Source organism: Theobroma cacao, chromosome 2 (assembly GCF_053813885.1).
Source record: "Theobroma cacao isolate CCN51 chromosome 2, ASM5381388v1, whole genome shotgun sequence".
NCBI lineage: Eukaryota > Viridiplantae > Streptophyta > Magnoliopsida > Malvales > Malvaceae > Theobroma > Theobroma cacao.
The window spans coordinates 31,591,878-31,613,584 of record NC_142640.1 but is presented as its reverse complement, the minus strand read 5'-3'; the positions used below and the strand labels follow the sequence as shown (position 1 = coordinate 31,613,584).

Sequence of the window (21,707 nt, the reverse complement as noted above, 5' to 3'; positions counted from 1 at the left end):
TGCTTGTTCCCTTCCTTGTTCACTCACTGGGTTTATACTCACCATTTTCAAATTCATGTTTTCAGATCACGAGGCAGTCGGTAGCTAGGACGAGGTGTCCTTGTAGACCTGTGTCCATCTTTTGGTAGGTGTCTCGACATTCAGTAGCTGTACATTCATCCGAGTCCCTCCGCTGGAAGTCGAGTGTTATTTTGTTTTGTATAGACAAACTTAATGTAAATTATTAGAATACATGTTGTAGACATTGTATGTAAATTTTTAAGGAGTAATGCCTGTACGAGTTGGCAATGTATATCACTATTTTGATTCAAAAGTATGAAATATGACTTAGCGATATTTGATGGAATGATAAGTAGGATAAAATGATAAGCTTGCTTGGGCTTAATAGATTACGTTTATTGGGCCCTTACGCCGGTCATGGCCCAAAAATTTGGGTCGTGACAACTTGGCTCATGCCCAAACTTGTACTCGGGGACACCTGGACCAAGGGTATCCAACCGAGTCTGCCAAGGCTGTGAAAAATTTTATATAATCATAAAACTTGTTTTTATTTTGAAAAAAAAAACAGCTGTTCCTTGGCGTTGACTGAGTCTCACTTCACGTGGTAGTTAACGTGAAGTGCACTCAAAAAGCCCACCTCAGGAGACAACCTACGCGCCTCTACGACCGAGGTGAGAATATAAAGGAGTTTACCGTACCCCTCTAATAGGTTGGTCCACGGAACCTCGCCACTGCAGTAGGTAATCTTTAATCCACCAATTGATCAAATCTCAATGGCATAGCATGGCAATTACATTACTAACCAATTTATCAAGGCAAAACAAACAGTTCATATTTTTCAACACAAGTATAAATTCAGCCAATTATGTCAATTTATCACAAGCCATTTAATTCAAATAATAATTTACAATAAATCACATGGTCTCCAATTACTCAAATTTTTAAATCTAACATTCTATTTTCAAATCAATTTATAAAAAATTTAATTTATTTTATAATTCCATTTATTTTATAAATTCATATTTTTCTCATAAAACAAGAAATTTGAAATACCCCATACTTTGATATGGTGATAAATAAAATTGATCGAATGCATATTGAGGTCAATTAAAATGTTTAGAAGTGATAAAAGACGAAAGGAGTAGTTTAGGATAAAATGTTTCGCAAGTGAGAAAATAATAATAAAATAATAATAATTTTATCAGAGGAGAATTTGTGAGATAAAAGGCGATTTGGAAGTCAAGTGAGGCATAATAAGGTATTTTGGGTACCAAAGAGACAAGATAAAATTTTTAGAATAAAATAATATTTTATTAATAAAATATTATTAAAATATTAATATTTAGCCGGATGTCGAAGTCAATCAAGAAGAAAGATCATATGGTTGATCCAAGTGGGGGAGAAGATGACAAGCCCGACTCTATAAAAATATTTGTCATGACATACATGTGATGGATAGCATGTTTGCATGCTAAGAGAGTCCAAAAAAAAAAAAAAAAAAATTTACAAAAGTCGGTATTGTACCTAGAGGTACAACAAAGTTGATTTAAACCTCGAACTAGATCAAATAGAGAATTTATGATGAAATTAAGAATTTTAAACTCACAGCATGATTTATTATGGTAATTTGAAGTTCGAGGATCAATTTGGAGTCAAACCGGAATTTTCGCTATCTAGGGGCAAAATGATCATTTGCCACCTGGGGACAAAATGGAAATTTTTAGAAAAGATTTTTGGCCCCATTTGACTTATTGGAGTAAGATTTGAGGTTTAGAAGTGAAAATTTTTAATTTCGGTATAATTTGGAGTAAAAGGGTAAAATGGTAATTTTACCATTCGGAATCGAAAATTTAATTTTTTGAAAGGATTTTGATCAAATTTAATTATTTGGAGTGTGAAATGAGTATGAGGAGTGAAAATTATGCATTATGGAAAATTTTCAATTTTTGGGGTAAAAATGTAATTTTTGAAAAGTTCAGGGGCAAAACTGTAATTTTGAAAAATTTCCTCCACCAAAACTTTGGAAAAATCTGGAAATATCACTTAAGACTTGGATAAGTCAAAGGGAATGCATGGTGAAAGAAAATAGGACAAGTGGATGGCTAGAAAAAAGAAATGAATTAATAAAATATTTAAAATATGAATAAAATAATATTATTTCATTAAACAATAAAAATGCATAAAAAAATAAGCCCACCCATTCTTCTTCTTCAACATTCGGCCAAGCAAGAAACAAGAGAGAGAAAGGAGAAAACAAAACCCTAGAGAGAGAAAATCAAAGAAAAAGTGTGAATTTTCAAGGAAATTAAGTGAAAAAGGTGAGATTTTTTCTATTAAGCTTGAGTTTTCTTATTCCCAAGCATTTCTCTTTATTTTCCATGATTAAATTACATGTTTTCATGATGAATTCAATTCTGAAAAAATGGGTTAGGAGAGAGAAAGTTGTTGGATTTATTTGATTTTAATTTATGTTAGTGTTTTTAGTTAGTTTAGCATATTTAGAAACAAAACAACAAGAAAAGAATTTATTTTCTCCCCCAACCATTAATGGCTGAATTTACCATGTAGTGAGTGAGGATGAGTTTGATTTTATTCTAGGAGAATTGGTTAAGGAATAATGAATTATGAGCCTAGAAAAATAATGGGAATTTTCGGAGCAAAAATACGAATTTTTACCCACTAGGGGTATTTTCGTAATTTACTATTGGGACTGATAATTTGCATCACACTGAGGGACATTAAGTTAATTTGGGTGCAATTGAGGTATAGAAACTGAAAAGAATTAAATTGGAGTTTAAACGAACCCGTTAGGAATTTAATCGAGTGATAAGACGAATTAGGCTAATACCGGATTTAGATAGTTACCAGTGCATTTTTGCATTCCATATCATGCATTGGTAGTCCAAATTAGTTTAATTTTGATTTAGTACCAACTTAGTGAATTCTCGATTTTGTACTGTGTCAAGGTGGTGAGTCCTCCAATAAAGGCAAGAAAATTACATCCGAGGACCAGTAGACAGAGTGCTTCGAAAGTCTGCATTCTAGACATTGTGAGTGAACTTATTATCGTCTTAATTATCTAGAGTAGTTTTATACAACTATGTGATTTTATGAAAAATGGGTTTAAATGGTAAATTGTTATGTTTTAAGGGAAATTGTGATTTTATAAAATGATTTTATAAATTTTCTGAAAAATCGAATATTGGTTTTGAAAATAGAGTAATTGGAGACTGTTAGTTTGTGTTGCAAATTTATGGTTCTGAATTGAATGGCTTATGACAATAAATGAGCATGAATGGCTAAACTGATTTTGGTGTTATAATTATTTATACTGTGTATTCAGCCTTGAGAGGCTAGGTTGTGATAAATTGCCATGACATGCTAGAATGAATTTTATTGATTGGTGAATTATATATTAATTATTTACTGCAGAGGGGGTTCCGTGGACCAGCCTATTAGAGGGGCATGGTAAACTCCATTATATTATTACCTCGAACGGAGAGGCGCGTAGGGTATCTCCTGGGGTATAGCTTAGGGTTCACTTCACGCCAAACCACCACGTGAAGGGGAACTCAGCCAACGCCAAGGAACGGCTGTATTTTTTTCAAACAAAAATATATTTTAAGTGTACACAATTTTAACAGCCTTGGCGGACTCGGTTAGATGCCCTGCGCAAGGTATCACCGAGTATGAGTTTTGGCACGAGCCAAAGTTTTAAGAAATTCATAAGCCAAGTTGATTCCTCGATTTTTATGGATTGATTTTATTTGGTTGAAATGAGTTGAATGGTAATGAAATTACAGTATGATGATTTATTTTAATTGTCTCCATTTACTCGACTTTAGATAGTTTAGATGGTATCTGTTTATTCGCTGGGATTTTATAATCTCACCACCCTCATTTCCTTACATTTCAGGCTCAGGGAATTTCGTAGTTAGCTGACTTGAAGAAGGACCTTCATTTGGACTCGAATCGGTAAAAGCTGTAGGTTTCCAGCTTCCGATGCATTTTGGATAGATATGGGCCCACGTGTCACTGTAAAAGAAATTTTATGCTTTGGTTATTTGCTTTATAGTATATATGAATATAATTATCTTTTACGCTATAAGAATTATGTACCGATAGTTTTATGAAAATTATTTTACAAGAAAATAGTTTATTTTATTGAATATTTTTATCATATTCAAATGGTCAAATTTTCACTTCAAATGAACGTTTTAGATACTTAATTGTTTTTAAATCATTAAATATATATTTTCTGCTTACCTACTACAATTTTAGCAAGTTTTGAGATTTTTGACTAAAAATTACGAAAATACCCCTGTGAGCCAGAAAATAATATTTTATTGTTCTTATTTGAAAATGACTTATAATTTTTTTGAAATGCAAGATTTAATAACTGTTGCTCACCGGGGAGATGAGGAAGTTGATGCTAAGCCTTGCGGGGTTTCAATCAGCATTCGGGGTGAAGAATGTCTGTTGAGGCCTCGCGGCCGTTGTCACGGGCTCGATGGGGAGTTTCGGGTCGTGACAATTTAGATTGGTATCAGAGCATGGTTTAAAGATCAAAGATTTTGGTTTTAAAGCTTTGGATTTTAAAGTTTTTGATTTGAAGGTTGTTTTAAGAAATCCAAACTGATACTGCGTGGCCCCAAGTCCAGTTAAGTTAAGTTAAGTTAGGTTAGATTGAATAGAATGCATGCATCTACATGTAGAAACCTACCTACTTTTGGGATACATGAATGATTAAGTAATTACTACTTGGTTGCGTATAAGTTTTGAGGTGCACTGGTGACATACACACCATGTCTAGAAGAGGTGGTAGTCTCGATACCTCTCATAGTGATAGCAAGGGATCTCTAGATTTTACGGCTAGAAGCAAATGGCACCCTGATATAGGTGATTCGGAAAGTGATCCATCCCGAATTCCTAATAACAGAATTCCTCTGAACTTAGCAGAATGGGTTCATAATAAGGAAAGCTTTGAGAGTAGCCAGAATTTTGAAAGTGAGAGTAACTCTAATATTCTGAAAACTAAAATAGATTTCCTTTTGAAACAATCCGAAGAATACCATAGAGAACATACGAGGAAGGCAATTGCAAGGGGAGATATTCGTCTTAGGAAGGGGATGAACGTTGTACGACATTTTCCTCCTGGTTGTGGAAGAAATGCTACACCGATAAGTGATGAGGAACGTAGGACAATACAACAAGCCTGGATTGAAGAACAAAGGAGAAAATCTCAGGAGGAAGAGGATCCATTGATGTGCCCGGATCAGGACAATGAGGAACCTAAAGATGTTTAATACTTTAGTTGAAGTTGTATTGTCATAAATCTAGGCAAGTGTCGTTTAAGGGAAAATGTAGTAGTTACCTGTGTAAAGGAGTTAGGAGTGGCTTTTATTTTGTATGACTCGAACGGAATGTAAAATAGCAGTTTAAATAATTGGATATGTATGGGAATCTTTTAGTATAACAGAGATAAATTGGTGATATAATTATTGAGAAAAGTTATAGAAGGAATCAATAAGGTTATAAATGACATTCGGAATGGATAATGCGATTACGTTAATGATTGTAATTTAAGCATGAAGGGGATTATTCAGTGATGTTATGACACTATGAGGTAATAGTTGGGCACAAATATAACCCAATGAAGTTAAATTATGGAATATGGGGAATATAAAATTTTGATTCAGTAAGGATTGTGAGAATAAAGTAAGGAGGAAACTGAGCTATTTTCGTAGTTAATTATACCAAAAGTCAATAAGATTACTGGAGTATAAGATAAAGAAGATAATTGGATAGGGATGACAATAAATTTAAGAAAAGTTGTAGATAGTAAGCAATTTATGTGTGGAGTGGTATATGTATCATAAATTTATTATGCTGTATGGAAAGGATGTTTTGAGGTGGAATTTTATGAATGTTGATAAAAGTTAAAAGATGACATGAGATGAAAGTATTAATCTGGCTTAGTGTGTAGGATAAGAAAATAGAAGGTACCTATACTTATGGAACTCATGATATATATCTAGAAGGGAAACCACTAGTTGAGAATGATTGATGTGGTGACTTTGAATGCAGACAAATAGCTTTGATGGGAAAACTTCTAATAGCTACAGTACTTCAACATTGACTGCTCAACATTATACTGCTCCGAATACCTCACGCCTATGATGCATGAGTAAGATGGGAGTGACACGATAATGAGCTTACAAATTGAATTTTGGTTGTTGGTCATTGTGTTTTGTTATCTGGGAGTCTTAAATATTCTGGAGAATGTTTACCCAAATGAATTGAAAAACTTCTTTATTGCCTTGTATATAGGCATATAATTAAAAGAAAAAAAAATTGAAAGATTCTTGAGATGACTATATTGAGATGAGATACCAAGTAATGAAAGTGTGAAGGAAGAATTACGAGACTGGTATAGAAAATCAGTTTATATAGAATATCATTATGAGAATTTGTAATATCTGTTTTGATACAGTAAAATGACAAGGGTTAGTAACAACATGAGGCTAATTGTGTGGCACCCTAGAAACTTATGAAGATGAGTTAGGAGTTGAATGGATGAGTACATATTTATATATCTTTAAGATTAAGTGTTTTAGGAATACATAAACATCTTTGAGAAGAGATTATAATCATACACAGCAAGTATGAAACATAAATTTTTTAAAACTTGCTGAGAAGCCTAACTGCTAAATCACAAGTTAAGGAATCACATGCTGTGAGACATAAGTTTAAGATAGATATTCCCAAGGAAAAACTCAAGAGAAGTTTTACTTTAGATCTCGTTAAAGCAAGCACTAAGTTATGTGTTTATAAAAAGGATGCTGTAAGCTGAGAGTGATATTAGTATTAATATTGAAAAATACTTGAGGAGAATCTAGTTTTAAGTTTTACAATTTCAAGTACAATTTATAAATTGGTTAAGGAAGAATGATGTTATGTTCATATGAAGGAGTGGAACAAAGGATAATAGAAGTTGACCCTGAAAATGAAGTCAGATAATGAAACTTTCCCAATATATTATGGAAATTGGAATTCGAAAATGCTTAAGGCATACATGATTCAAATGGGTTCGAGTCTTAAGTGACGAATCAATATCGTAATGCAAGAAAGATACAAGGTAATATAGAGGCATGAAAGATGATTAAGGACAAAAGGATGACTCTTAGGAATTGTGGTATTGCATGAGATGCAATGATCAAGTTGAGATAAATCTTTAAGGCATCAATAGGATTATAAAGCATACACGCATAATAGATTATAATTCAATGGAGATGACATTGTGATGAATGATATATAGTATAAGGAAACTCAAACATATGGTTGGAAATGATATGAATGATATGAAGTTATACACAAGTATAATAAGAAGGTTGACATGCACTATAAGAATTATTATATTGAAACTAGGATTGGGATACAGATGAATAATGGGGGAATGTAGTCCAAGGCATGTGAACACATGGATTCCTATATATAAAGAGAGAGGTTGACATTTGAAAATGCATGTATATATGTATATATGAAATTGATAATTTTACTAACTGAAGTGAAGAATGGTTCTCGGTAATTGGGAGATTTTGAAATAGTGTCCAGAGAGGTTAGTGAGCTAAAGTGTTAACAGACATGTAATGAACGATTAAAGTTATGAATGACTTTGAAAGTAAACCTTAAATTGTTTAAGTTTTTAATGGAACTCCATTAAAGGAAGGGTTTGGACCAGTATAAGATGGATGAATCAAGGTTGAGAAAATTGGTATGGAGAAAATTAATAAAACGATGAATAGGTATACATAAGTAAGTATGATATGTGATCGAAATTGGTATAATTGAGATGAAGTTATGGTTTAAATGTAAAAATGGAGATAAAGGCATGCTTAGTGTCTAGATATAAGAGATCATGGTTGTGAAAAGTATTACTGATCCGGTTCCAAAGGATGATAATTGCTTTAAATAAAGCATTTAGTTGAACTGAAGGTGAACGAGGGAAATAAATTGAATGTCCCTATAAAAGGAACAAGGAGTAGGATCATAGAAGGAGATTGATAATGCAACATCGACAGGAATTCGAGGACGAATTCTATTTAAGTGGGGGAGATTGAAATACCCCATACTTTGATATGGTGATAAATAAAATTGATCGAATGCATATTGAGGTCAATTAAAATGTTTAGAAGTGATAAAAGACGAAAGGAATAGTTTAGGATAAAATATTTCACAAGTGAGAAAATAATAATAAAATAATAATAATTTTATCAGAGGAGAATTTGTGAGATAAAAGGCGATTTGGAAGTCAAGTGAGGCATAATAAGGTATTTTGGGTACCAAAGAGACAAGATAAAATTTTTAGAATAAAATAATATTTTATTAATAAAATATTATTAAAATATTAATATTTAGCCGGATGTCGAAGTCAATCAAGAAGAAAGATCATATGGTTGATCCAAGTGGGGGAGAAGATGACAAGCCCGACTCTATAAAAATATTTGTCATGACATACATGTGATGGATAGCATGTTTGCATGCTGGGAGAGTCCAAAAAAAAAAAAAAATTTACAAAAGTCGGTATTGTACCTAGAGGTACAACAAAGTTGATTTAAACCTCGAACTAGATCAAATAGAGAATTTATGATGAAATTAAGAATTTTAAACTCACAGAATGGTTTATTATGGTAATTTGAAGTTCGAGGATCAATTTGGAGTCAAACCGGAATTTTCGCTATCCAGGGGCAAAATGATCATTTGCCACCTGGGGACAAAATGGAAATTTTTAGAAAAGATTTTTGGCCCCATTTGACTTATTGGAGTAAGATTTGAGGTTTAGAAGTGAAAAATTTTAATTTCGGTATAATTTGGAGTAAAAGGGTAAAATGGTAATTTTACCATTCAAAATCGAAAATTTAATTTTTTGAAAGGATTTTGATCAAATTTAATTATTTGGAGTGTGAAATGAGTATGAGGAGTGAAAATTATGCATTATGGAAAATTTTCAATTTTTGGGGTAAAAATGTAATTTTTGAAAAGTTCAGGGGCAAAACTGTAATTTTAAAAAAATTTGCTCCACCAAAACTTTGGAAAAATCTGGAAATATCACTTAAGACTTGGATAAGTCAAAGGGAATGCATGGTGAAAGAAAATAGGACAAGTGGATGGCTAGAAAAAAGAAATGAATTAATAAAATATTTAAAATATGAATAAAATAATATTATTTCATTAAACAATAAAAATGCATAAAAAAATCAGCCCACCCATTCTTCTTCTTCAACATTCGGCCAAGCAAGAAACAAGAGAGAGAAAGGAGAAAACAAAACCCTAGAGAGAGAAAATCAAAGAAAAAGTGTGAATTTTCAAGGAAATTAAGTGAAAAAGGTGAGATTTTTTCTATTAAGCTTGAGTTTTCTTATTCCCAAGCATTTCTCTTTATTTTCCATGATTAAATTACATGTTTTCATGATGAATTCAATTCTGAAAAAATGGGTTAGGAGAGAGAAAGTTGTTGGATTTATTTGATTTTAATTTATGTTAGTGTTTTTAGTTAGTTTAGCATATTTAGAAACAAAACAACAAGAAAAGAATTTATTTTCTCCCCCAACTATTAATGGCTGAATTTACCATGTAGTGAGTGAGGATGAGTTTGATTTTATTCTAGGAGAATTGGTTAAGGAATAATGAATTATGAGCCTAGAAAAATAATGAGAATTTTCGGAGCAAAAATACGAATTTTTACCCACTAGGGGTATTTTCGTAATTTACTATTGGGACTGATAATTTGCATCACACTGAGGGACATTAAGTTAATTTGGGTGCAATTGAGGTATCGAAACTGAAAAGAATTAAATTGGAGTTTAAACGAACCCGTTAGGAATTTAATCGGGTGATAAGACGAATTAGGCTAATACCGGATTTAGATAGTTACCAGTGCATTTTTGCATTCCATATCATGCATTGGTAGTCCAAATTAGTTTAATTTTGATTTAGTACCAACTTAGTGAATTCTCGATTTTGTACTGTGTCAAGCTGGTGAGTCCTCCAATAAAGGCAAGAAAATTACATCCGAGGACCAGTAGACAGAGTGCTTCGAAAGTCTGCATTCTAGACATTGTGAGTGAACTTATTATCGTCTTAATTATCTAGAGTAGTTTTATACAACTATGTGATTTTATGACAAATGAGTTTAAATGGTAAATTGTTATGTTTTAAGGGAAATTGTGATTTTATAAAATGATTTTATAAATTTTCTGAAAAATCGAATATTGGTTTTGAAAATAGAGTAATTGGAGACTGCTAGTTTGTGTTGCAAAATTATGGTTCTGAATTGAATGGCTTATGACAATAAATGAGCATGAATGGCTAAACTGATTTTGGTGTTATAATTATTTATACTGTGTATTCAGCCTTGAGAGGCTAGGTTGTGATAAATTGCCATGACATGCTAGAATGAATTTTATTGATTGGTGGATTATATATTAATTATTTACTGCAGAGGGGGTTCCGTGGACCAGCCTATTAGAGGGGCACGGTAAACTCCATTATATTATTACCTCGAACGGAGAGGCGCGTAGGGTATCTCCTGGGGTATAGCTTAGGGTTCACTTCACGCCAAACCACCACGTGAAGGGGAACTCAGCCAACGCCAAGGAACGACTGTATTTTTTTCAAACAAAAATATATTTTAAGTGTACACAAAATTTTAACAGCCTTGGCGGACTCGGTTAGATGCCCTGCGCAAGGTATCACCGAGTATGAGTTTTGGCACGAGCCAAAGTTTTAAGAAATTCATAAGCCAAGTTGATTACTCGATTTTTATGGATTGATTTTATTTGGTTGAAATGAGTTGAATGGTAATGAAATTACAGTATGATGATTTATTTTAATTGTCTCCATTTACTCGACTTTAGATAGTTTAGATGGTATCTGTTTACTCGCTGGGATTTTATAATCTCACCACCCTCATTTCCTCACATTTCAGGTTCAGGGAATTTCGTAGTTAGCTGACTTGAACAAGGACCTTCATTTGGACTCGAATCGGTAAAAGCTGTAGGTTTCCAGCTTCCGATGCATTTTGGATAGATATGGGCCCACATGTCACTATAAAAGAAATTTTATGCTTTGGTTATTTGCTTTATAGTATATATGAATATAATTATCTTTTACGCTATAAGAATTATGTACCGATAGTTTTATGAAAATTATTTTACAAGAAAATAGTTTATTTTATTGAATATTTTTATCATATTCAAATGGTCAAATTTTCACTTCAAATGAACGTTTTAGATACTTAATTGTTTTTAAATCATTAAATATATATTTTCTGCTTACCTACTACATTTTTAGCAAGTTTTGAGATTTTTGACGAAAATTTACAAAAATACCCCTGTGAGCTAGAAAATAATATATTATTGTTCTTATTTGAAAATGACTTATAATTTTTTTGAAATGCAAGATTTAATAACTGTTGCTCACCGGGGAGATGAGGAAGTTGATGCTAAGCCTTGCGGGGTTTCAATCATCATTCGGGGTGAAGAATGTCTGTTGAGGCCTCGCGGTGGTTGTCACGGGCTCGATGGGGAGTTCCGGGTGGTGACAAAATTCATCATTTAAAATAATTTTCACAAATCACAAAATTGAATAAAAACTACTCTAGATAATTCAGACTATAATAGGTTTACTCACAAGTTTCAAAAGTTCAGATTTCAGGTATACTCAGCTTAGTGATCCCCAAGCGTAATTTCCTTGCCTTTGTCGAAGGGCACATGTAAAGCCCGACCTTATAAAATACTATTCATGACATACATGTGATGATAGCATGATTGCATGCTAGGAGAGTCCCGAAAAATTTACAAAAGTCGGTATTGTACCTAGAGGTACAACAAAGTTTATTTAATCCTCGAACTAGATCAAATAGGAATTTTAAGGTGAGATTAAGAGTTTCACAGTTCATGGATGACTTAAAATGGTAATTTGGAGTTTGAGGATCAATTTGGAGTCAAATCGGAATTTTCACTAACTAGGGGCAAAATGGTCATTTGCCACCTGGGGAAAAAATGGGAATTTTAGAAAAGATTTTTTTGACCCCATTTGACTTATTAGAGTATAATTTGACTTATTGAAGTATGATTTGAGGTTTAGAAGTGAAAAATTTTAATTTCGGTATAATTTGGAGTATAGGGGTAAAATGGTAATTTTGCCACCTCAGGGGCAAAATTGCAATTTTCCACCACCAGGATATTTTTTCCAGCACATGGTCTTCCTTTGTCTTCATCTTTGACCCTTGACTAAACATGTGGTGGAGATAAAATGTTTAAATTTTTAAAATTTTAAAAACGGGCCAATGACATGATGCCATGTGTCATGCCTTTATTAATTTATTATTTTCCTTTTTAAAAGGCACAAAATCAGCCCATCTTCCACCCCATGGCCTGCCAGACCAGAAAGAAGAGAGAGAAAATAAAAACAAAACCCTAGAGAGAGAAAATCAAAGAAAAAGTGTGAATTTTCAAGGAAATTAAGTGAAAAAGGTGAGTTTTTTTCTATTGAGCTTGAGTTTTCTTATTCCCAAGCATTTCTCTTATTTTCCATGATTAAATTACATGTTTTCATGATGAATTAAATTCTGAAAAAATGGGTTAGGAGAGAGAAAGTTGTTGGATTTATTTGATTTTAATTTATGTTAGTGTTTTTAGTTAGTTTAGCATATTTAGAAACAAAACAACAAGAAAAGAATTTATTTTCTCCCCCAACCATTAATGGCTGAATTTACCATGTAGTGAGTGAGGATGAGTTTGATTTTATTCTAGGAGAATTGGTTAAGGAATGATGAATTATGAGCCTAGAAAAATAATGGGAATTTTCGGAGCAAAAATACGAATTTTTACCCAATAGGGGTATTTTCATAATTTGTTATTGGGACTGATAATTTGCACCACACTGAGGGACATTAAGTTAATTTGGGTGCAATTGAGGTATAGAAACTGAAAAGAATTAAATTGGAGTTTAAACAGACCCGTTAGGAATTTAATCGGGTGATAAGACGAATTAGGCCAATACCGGGTTTAGATAGTTACCAGTGCATTTTTGCATTCCATATCATGCATTGGTAGTCTAAATTAGTTTAATTTTGATTTAGTACCAACTTGGTGAAACTCTCGATATTGTACTGTGTCAAGGTGGTGAGTCCTCCGATAAAGGCAAGGAAATTGCATCCGAGGACCAGTAGACAGAGTGCTTCGAAAGTTTGCATTCTAGACATTGTGAGTAAACTTACTGTCATTTTAATTATCTAGGGTGGTTTTTAAATGCTTTCATGAATTCTATGGAAAAAGGAATTTAAAAAGATAAATTTTCATGTTTTATGAATAAATGAGTTTCAATGAAATTAAATTATAAATTGTTTTGAAATTAATAGTGATTTTGAAAAATAGAGTACACGGAGACTGTTAATTGTGGCAATTTGATTGTTTAAATTAACTGGCTTATGATAAATCGAGCATGATTGGCTAGTTGGCAATTGTATTGAAATGCGAATTGTTTGGTTACCTTGAAAAACTACGAATTACAAAATTGCCATATCATGTTATTGAGTTTTATTATATGGTGGATTATATATTAATTAATCACTGCAGTAGGGGGTTTCTGTGGACCAGCCTTTTAGAGGGGCACGGTAAACCCCATTATATTCTTACCTCGAACGGAGAGGCGCGTAGGGTATCTCCTGGGGTAAAGTTTAGGGTTCACTTCACGCTAAACCACCACGTGAGGGGGAACTCAGCCAACGCCAAGGAACGGCTATGTTTTCAAAACAAAAACATGATTTATGTGAAATGTGAATTTTAATAGCCTTGGCGGTCTCGGTAGGATGCCTCGGCCAAGGTGTCCCCGAGAATGGATTTATGGCACAAGCCTAGATTTTTATGAGATTCATAAGCCTTTTTACGTGTTTTGAACAAAATGTGTTCTAATGCTATAACCCAGTTTATGATGATTTACTTTATTGTCTCCATGTACTTAACTCTAGATGTTTATGATGAGGTTTGTTTACTCATTGGGATTCTATAATCTCACCACCTTCATTTTCACCCATTTCAGGTTCAGTATAGACTGTAGATAGCTGATCTCATCGAGGACTACAGTGGGATCTGCATTTTCAAAACCGTAGGTTCACAGTCCTCTTTACTTTTATTTATTCGGGGGCACTCTTGTTATTGTAAATTAAATTAAATATTTTGGCTTACTGCATTTAAGTATGTATAAATTTATTTAGCTTTTACGTTATAAAAATTATTCACGTATAACTCTATAAATATTGTTTTATAAGAAAATAGAATATTTTACTTAATATTTCTTTTATTCTCTTATTATATTCAAATAACCATAATTTCGTTTTAAATGAAGATTTTAGACTTTTAAACTCATTTTGAATATGAATTATGTGTTTTGTACTTGTATATTACGTTTTAGCCAGTTTCGAAATTTTTGAGAAAAATGACCAAAATACCTCTGTGAGACGAAAAATTAATATTTTATTTGTTTAAAGTTGGAAACAGCTTAAAATCTTTTAGAACACGATATTTGACAATGGTTGCTCACAAGGGAACAAAGAAACTGATAGTAAAGCCTTACAGGATTTCGGGTTGACATTTCGGGCAATAAGTGTCTACCGGAACACCGCGGCGGTTGTCACGGGCTCGAGGGGAATACCGGGTCGTGACAGCACACCACCTTGACACAGTATAAAATCAAGGAATTACTACGTTGCCCTTAAATTGAAATAACTAATTTAGATCACTAATGCATGGTATGAAATGCAAAAGGTCTAAATTTTGCCTAAACACCGTATTGACCTATTTCGGTATTTTACCCGATATATTGAAATACGCATCCAATTTAACTCCAATTGATCCCATTTCTTTTTCTAATGCTTCAAATCACCAATGTCCAGCTAAATAACCCAAAAATCAGCAAAGCCACATTCATATTCCTTCTTGGAAAAATTCGGCTAAAATGGTGCATCATTGTCACAATTTTTCCTACTTGATTTTCTTTCCATAATTCATTAATTTCCATATCAAAAACCATGATTTCATAATCAAATAACCTAAAATAACATCACTTTCTTTCTCACTATTGACTTGAAAATTCAGCTAAGGCTAGGTAATGGGAAAAATGAATGTTTTTCTACATATTTTGTTTACTAACATGCTAAACTAACACTAAACACTCTTATATATCAAAATCAAATCAATCCAACAATTTTTTCTCTCTAGACCCATATGACAAGCCATGAAATCACCATGAAAACATGCAATTTAATCATGGAAAATAAGGAGAAATGCTTGGGAATAAGAAAACTCAAGCTTAATAGAAAAAATCTTACCTTTTTCACTTAATTTCTTTGAAAATTCACACTTTTTCTTTGATTTTCTCTCTCTAGGGTTTGGTTTTTGTTTTCTCTCTCTTCTTGCTGGTTTGGCCGCCCATGGGGTGGAAGATGGGCTGGTTTTTGTGCCTTTTAAAATGGAAAAATAATAAATTAATAAAGGCATGACACGTGGCATCATGTCATTAGCCCTTTTTTTAAAATTTTGACTTTTCATTTTAATTTTCCACCACGCCTTTATTCCATCTTTATCCATTCCCACCATAATTAAATTCCACAAATTTGACAAGTGTTGGTGGTGCAAAATTACCATTTTACCCCCGGTATGGTAAAATTATCGTTTTGCCCCTATACTCCAGAAATATTGAAAATTGAAAATTTCTCACTCCTCAAACTCCAATTATGTTCTAAATAATCTAAATAATTAATCTTGATCAATTGTTATCAATTTTTTTTTTAAATTCTTGTTTTGTCCTTAAATGACAAAATGATCATTTTGTCCCTAATCGGTCAATTCTCCCGATTGACTCCAAACTGGACCTCAAACTCCGAATCACTATTTTGAGAAATCCTTGGGCTGTGAAATTTGAAATTTCATCTTAAAATTCCTATTTTAATTAGTTCGAGGTATAAATTAACTTAGTTGTACTTTTAAGTACAATATCGGCTTTTACTTATTTTACCAAGATATTCTAGTACACAAGCATGATGTCAACTATATGTATGACCTGACAGAGAATTTAGGGCTGGGCTTGACATTTTCTCCTTTGTTTCTCAATCCAAGCTTGTTGTATTCTCTTGTATTCTTCAACACTCACAGGTGCGGCACCTACTCCAAATCCGGGAGGAAAGTGTTGAACACTTGACACCTTCCTAGGACGGATATCTCCCCTTGCAATTGCCTTCCTCGTACATTCTCTTTCCCACTCCTCAGATTGTTTCAGAAGAAAATTTCTTACAGTTTCTGAAGTATCGGAGGTATCCTCACTTTCAGGACTCTCACTACTCTCAAAGCTTTTCTTATTACGAAACCATTCTACTAAATTCAGAGGAATCCTGTTAATAGGAATTTGGGATGGACCATTTTCCAAATTATCTAGATCAGGGCGCCATTGGCTCCTAGTAGTGGAATCTAATGATCCCTCACTAGCACTATGAGGGGCATCGGGACTACCACCTCTCCTAGACATGGTGCGCACGATAGGCACACCTCCAAACCTATAAGCAACTAAATATAAATTATTTAGCCATCTAGATATTATAAGAACAGATAGGTTTCTAATGAAATAGGGGCCCATGTAGCCTCTCGTTCTTGACTTGCGTTGCGCACCCACAATCCAAGGACAAGACTTTACACAGACACCAACAACTCCGTTGACCACGCAGGAATCCCTAGGACTATACTAAACCTAGGGCTCTGATACCAATATTGTAACGACCCTTCCTCGATCACTACCGACGTCCGAGACCTCCAAAATATCCCGTTAAGTCCCGAACAAGCCTTAATGAAATTTCTCAATAACTCATTGTATACTTTTACTAAACCATATTAATGTTTGAACCATATATGTTCATAACGTGAATTCAACACCAAGCATAGCCATTAAAATTTGACTTTAAGTCATGATATCACAATTAAATACATTGAGTTCAAAAAAACCCAAATTTTCATTTATATCAAAACTAATATTTGTTTACATAGTAAAATCAAGTACTACAACTCAACCTCTAACAGCGGAGCAACTCGGGATAAAATGTTATGAGATGCCTTTACCTATCTGCGATGGACCGTACGCATCGGCGATTACACGCTAGACCAATCCCTGTCTGCAAAAAGGGGAAAAAGAAAGGTGTGAGTCTCACAGACTCAGTGATCATCGACTGCGTGAGTAGAGGATAGATGGGAAACAAGCAAATAGCAGATCAGTTGAATATTAAAATGCAAGATTATAAAAACAATTCATTTCAAATGGGGAGTTTGTGCCTTATGTGAAATACCGAGGAATTCTTACGCATTATAACTACTTCAATTGGTAAATCAACCAAGGTAGATAAAACTTTTCGCTACAAAACAGATCAATAACCTTATTCAAGGCAATCATTTGAAATATTGAATTAAAACAATTTTACATAAAGGAAATTCCATCATCAAAATAAATTGACATTTTATTCAAATCAAATCAATGTATTCGGCAATCTCCCATGAAATCGAATGTTAATCAAACTCATACGTAAATCACAAATCACCTCGCACTCGAGGAGTTAAAATTCATTTCACCATAAAAATAAGGGGAGCTGCAGAAAAACCTTTAAATTTCATTTTCACCATGCAAAGAAATATGAGTTTGAAAACTCAGAGATGCTACTCTTGAGTAGGGAATGAAAATAAACTCGTGGTCTCGTTACCACGTAATACATCCCGGAGTCTTGCTCCATCGGATCCCACATGTCATGGCAGTCTCACGATGTTGGCTGACATCGGAGAATCAAGCAGTCACAACTGCATAATCATCTGGTGGCCTAGCCACACATACATATATAACAGGTCGTGGCCCCAACCATGCCTAACCGCCGGTCGGTGACCCAATGGTTCTCTAGCTAGAGCTCACTCGTGCACGAGGGTCACATTTAACCGATGTGACATCCGGCCTACTCTCGACACTCTCAGTTTGTAAAACTATTTTGCAATTGTGTTATGTCCTTAAAAGCTCGTCTCAAAATTATTTTCTAAAGCATTCATCACAAGGTATGATAAAATCTATCATTTTCTCAAAATATATTTATACATGAATTTCAGAACAATAATTTGCATGGTGAATAAGCAATATAACCATGAATGCACACTGCACATATATATAAGGCACATTTTGATGTAAAATAGTGTGAAGGGCTTGCTTCCTGATTTTTTAAAACACTTTACATATAATTTATACATATATATATTCAAAAAAATTTTTGAAATCATTTGCATTCACAATTCTCTAAAATGTCTACCAGCACATGCTATCCACAAATTTTTGCATTTAAAATAAATCATACTTATAGATATATATTTATGAAAATTTTAAAATTGGCACCCCCTACTCACCTCACAATAGCGGGATGTTACATCGCTATTAATTCAAAGAAGTATCGAGCTACTCTTTTTTAAAGATCGTTCGTTATTTCCTTAAGCCTTTCACCATAGTGCACCACTTATTTATTTCTCCAAAATATTGAAACCCACTTAATTAATATATCTATATATATTATTTTATTCTAGCATCATTATTATATATATATATATTCTTTTCTTTTCCTTTCTTTTCTTTTCTTTCTCTCTTTCTCTTTCTCCTTTCTCTCGTCGGTCAGCAGCACGTTGCTTGTATTTCTTTTTCCTTTCTTACATGCACAAGTTGGCCACAACTTCCTCTTCTCTCTCCCTCTCACAACCGACAACAATTTCTTGCTTCTTTCAACCAAAAATTTTTAGCAGCCAAAGCTGCTCATATCAACATCAAAATCAATAGCCAAGTTGCTTTATTTTTCCTAAAAAATCAACAGCTAAGCTACTCTATTCTCCCTCAAAAAATCAGCAGCTAAGCTGCTCCTTTCCTCCCGCAAAACTCGGTAGCCAAAGCTTCAAAGATCAGTAGCCAAAATCGCACCCTCAACCTTCAAAATCAGCAGTCAAAATTGCATCTTTCAGACTTCAAAATCAGCAACTAAAGTTGCTCCTCTCACCCTTAAATTGAAAAGAAAACAGCTCTCATTTCGTCCCTATATGGCAGCAAAACCGCCCCTTCAACTCAGCTCCTTCTCCTCTCCCTTTCTTTCTCACCACTCGACTTTCTCTTCTTTTCTTTTGGCTTTTTTGTTCTCCTTTTTCTCTCTTATCCCCAACGCCTTCTTCTTGTTTCTTTTTCTTCTCTTCCACTAACCGACTTCTATTTTTCTTCTTCTTTACTTTATTTATTTACTTATTTATATAATTTTTTTCTCCATTTGTTTTCCAATTTGGCCAGCCCCCCCCCCCCCCCCCCCCATCTTTCTTTCTTTCTTCACCTTGTTCCACATGGCCGGCCCCCCTTCCATCATAGAAAATAAAGAGTTTTTGACTCTTTTTATTGACCACATGGGTGGTTGCCCATGTTGGTCTTTATTTATTTATTTATTTTTTATATATACATACTTGTATTATTATTTTACTATTTGTTTATTTTATTTCTTCCATTTAATTCCACTACATAATCTTTAATCCTTCAACCTTTATATTTTAAATTCAATCCTTTTGATACGTCTAAAAATTTCAATTTTCATCTATCTTCTTTCCTTTGTACGTGTACCACCAAAATATCAAAAGTGCACTTGAACGTGGTATTACCATAATATTTAAATATTTACTTATCCGCGTTGGCTCGACTTAGTAAAACACGCATATTTCACTTTCGTAGTTCATCCCCAAAAATTTATTTGTATTTCTTCTCCCCCAATTGGATCAACCATATGATCCTTCTTCATGACTGATTTTGATTTCGACATCCGGTTAAATATTAATATTTTAATATTATTTTATTCTAAAAATTTCCTCTTGTCTCCTTGGTACCTAAAATACCTTATTATGCCTTAATTGACTTCCGAATCACCTTTTATCTCACAAATTCTCTTTTGATAAAAATATTATTATTTTATTATTATTTCCTCGTGTGCGAAATATTTTATCATAAACTATTCCTTTTTTCTTTCATCACTTTTAAACATTATAATTGGCCTCAATTCACGTTTGATAAGCTTTATTTGTCACCATATCAAAGTATCGGGTATTACACCAATCATCTTCAGCACATGGGGTCTAACAGAACTGCCTTCTGCCATCTTGCATCGGAATAGTTCTTTAGAGATCTCATATCTCTCAGTGCGCCCCTCTTTATCGAACTGTTTCCTAAGGTGAAGAATCATGGATTGGACATCCATATGTTCATGCTGCTTTTGGAGCTCAGGGGTCATACTAGCTAGCATCACGCATGCTGCCTGATCATTGTCATCCTTATGATGTTGATATGCTTCCTTATCCTCAGCACTAGCATCAATAGCAAGGACTAGTGGAATTGGAGTGTGAAGGACATAGGATTTCTTCTCTTGTTTCAAGACGATCTTGAGGTTCCGAAACCAATCGAGGAAGTTTGGGCCAGTGAGTTTATTTACATCCAAGATACTCCGCAGTGACAGATTATTAACCATGTATATAAATTATGCCTAAATAGATAAAATAAAGCAATAAGTAAACATCATGCATAAACTATTTAAAACAAGGTTTTAAAATTTTTAAATAGTTCTCCCACTATTTTTTAAAAGATGATAACCCTCCATATTACCTCGAGAGATCTCTACTAGGATTCTCTTAGTGGGCTAGGATCCCATCCACATAGTCATGGCCTTGAGTGTGCTCAACAAACCATGATAGGTTAATTAGGTAGGTAATTGAGCTTACCAATTGTATCTCTATACAACTCCTAGATCAGCTAGGTGACAACACATTGCCTAAATATATCATATATGTTTCGCCTAGCCTTTGCCTCTAGTTTCCATAATAATCAAGTTTCCAAGCATCTAGATTTTATGAAATTAGTTGAGTAAGACCCACCAATAGCTCAAACATACTCGTGTAGTAAGACCCACCAATAGCTCAAACATACTCGTGTAAAAGCGTGGCCTTGAGTGTGCTCAACAAGCCTCCAATTAAAAGAGTAGCCAGGTTATCTTGCTATATGGTGGAAGGCAGCTTAATCGTACGTGGTATGTGACTCAATATTTACCAAGGGATTTTATTCACATCGTTTCATTAAGGTCTCATTTGATTAGCATGCATAGCATTTAATATATTGCATAAAATTAAATCTATCACATGCTGTTCTACTAAGATGGTTATGGACTTTTCTACTCTAGTTATGAACATATAAAGTAAACATGCTCAATATGATGATGATCTTGCATTTCATTTGAAAAATGTCACTCAACAATTGAGGATCATAGTTCAAATCATTTGGTGCTTAGGTTTGAAAAGATTTAGTAATTTTTTTTAAATTACTTAGTAAAGGAATTGATTATATCAAGGCCTTTAGCTAGCTCAAATCATATTTGAATTAATTCTATCGGTAAGTTCTTTCTAATTAAACTTCTTTAATTAGAAACCTAAACCAATTTATTAAACTTCCTAATTTGAGTATCTATCATAAACCATTTTAAAAGGTTTCATGATCCAAATCATGTGTCCTAAATATTTTAGGAAGGTCCTTATCCACCTTTTAATCTTGTATTATCCATTCACTAATTG

At 33.5% G+C, this 21,707-nt stretch overlaps 2 long non-coding RNA genes across 3 annotated transcripts; both read left to right on the top strand.

Moving 5' to 3' along the window:
- The first annotated feature begins 2,194 nt into the window (after positions 1-2,194).
- On the top strand, positions 2,195-4,548 carry LOC148764162 (uncharacterized). 2 transcript variants are annotated; one of them, XR_016024846.1, is made up of 4 exons: positions 2,195-2,318; positions 2,967-3,050; positions 3,917-3,984; positions 4,391-4,548. It is a non-coding gene; the product is annotated as an uncharacterized LOC148764162 (long non-coding RNA). The 2 variants fall into 2 exon arrangements; XR_016024845.1 differs by lacking the exon at positions 4,391-4,548 and having other exon boundaries at positions 3,917-4,095.
- Positions 4,549-10,032: 5,484 nt separating this feature from the next.
- LOC148764161 (uncharacterized) lies at positions 10,033-11,536 on the top strand. Its single transcript, XR_016024849.1, has 3 exons — positions 10,033-10,119; positions 10,988-11,055; positions 11,462-11,536. It is a non-coding gene; the product is annotated as an uncharacterized LOC148764161 (long non-coding RNA).
- The last annotated feature ends 10,171 nt before the right edge of the window (positions 11,537-21,707 follow it).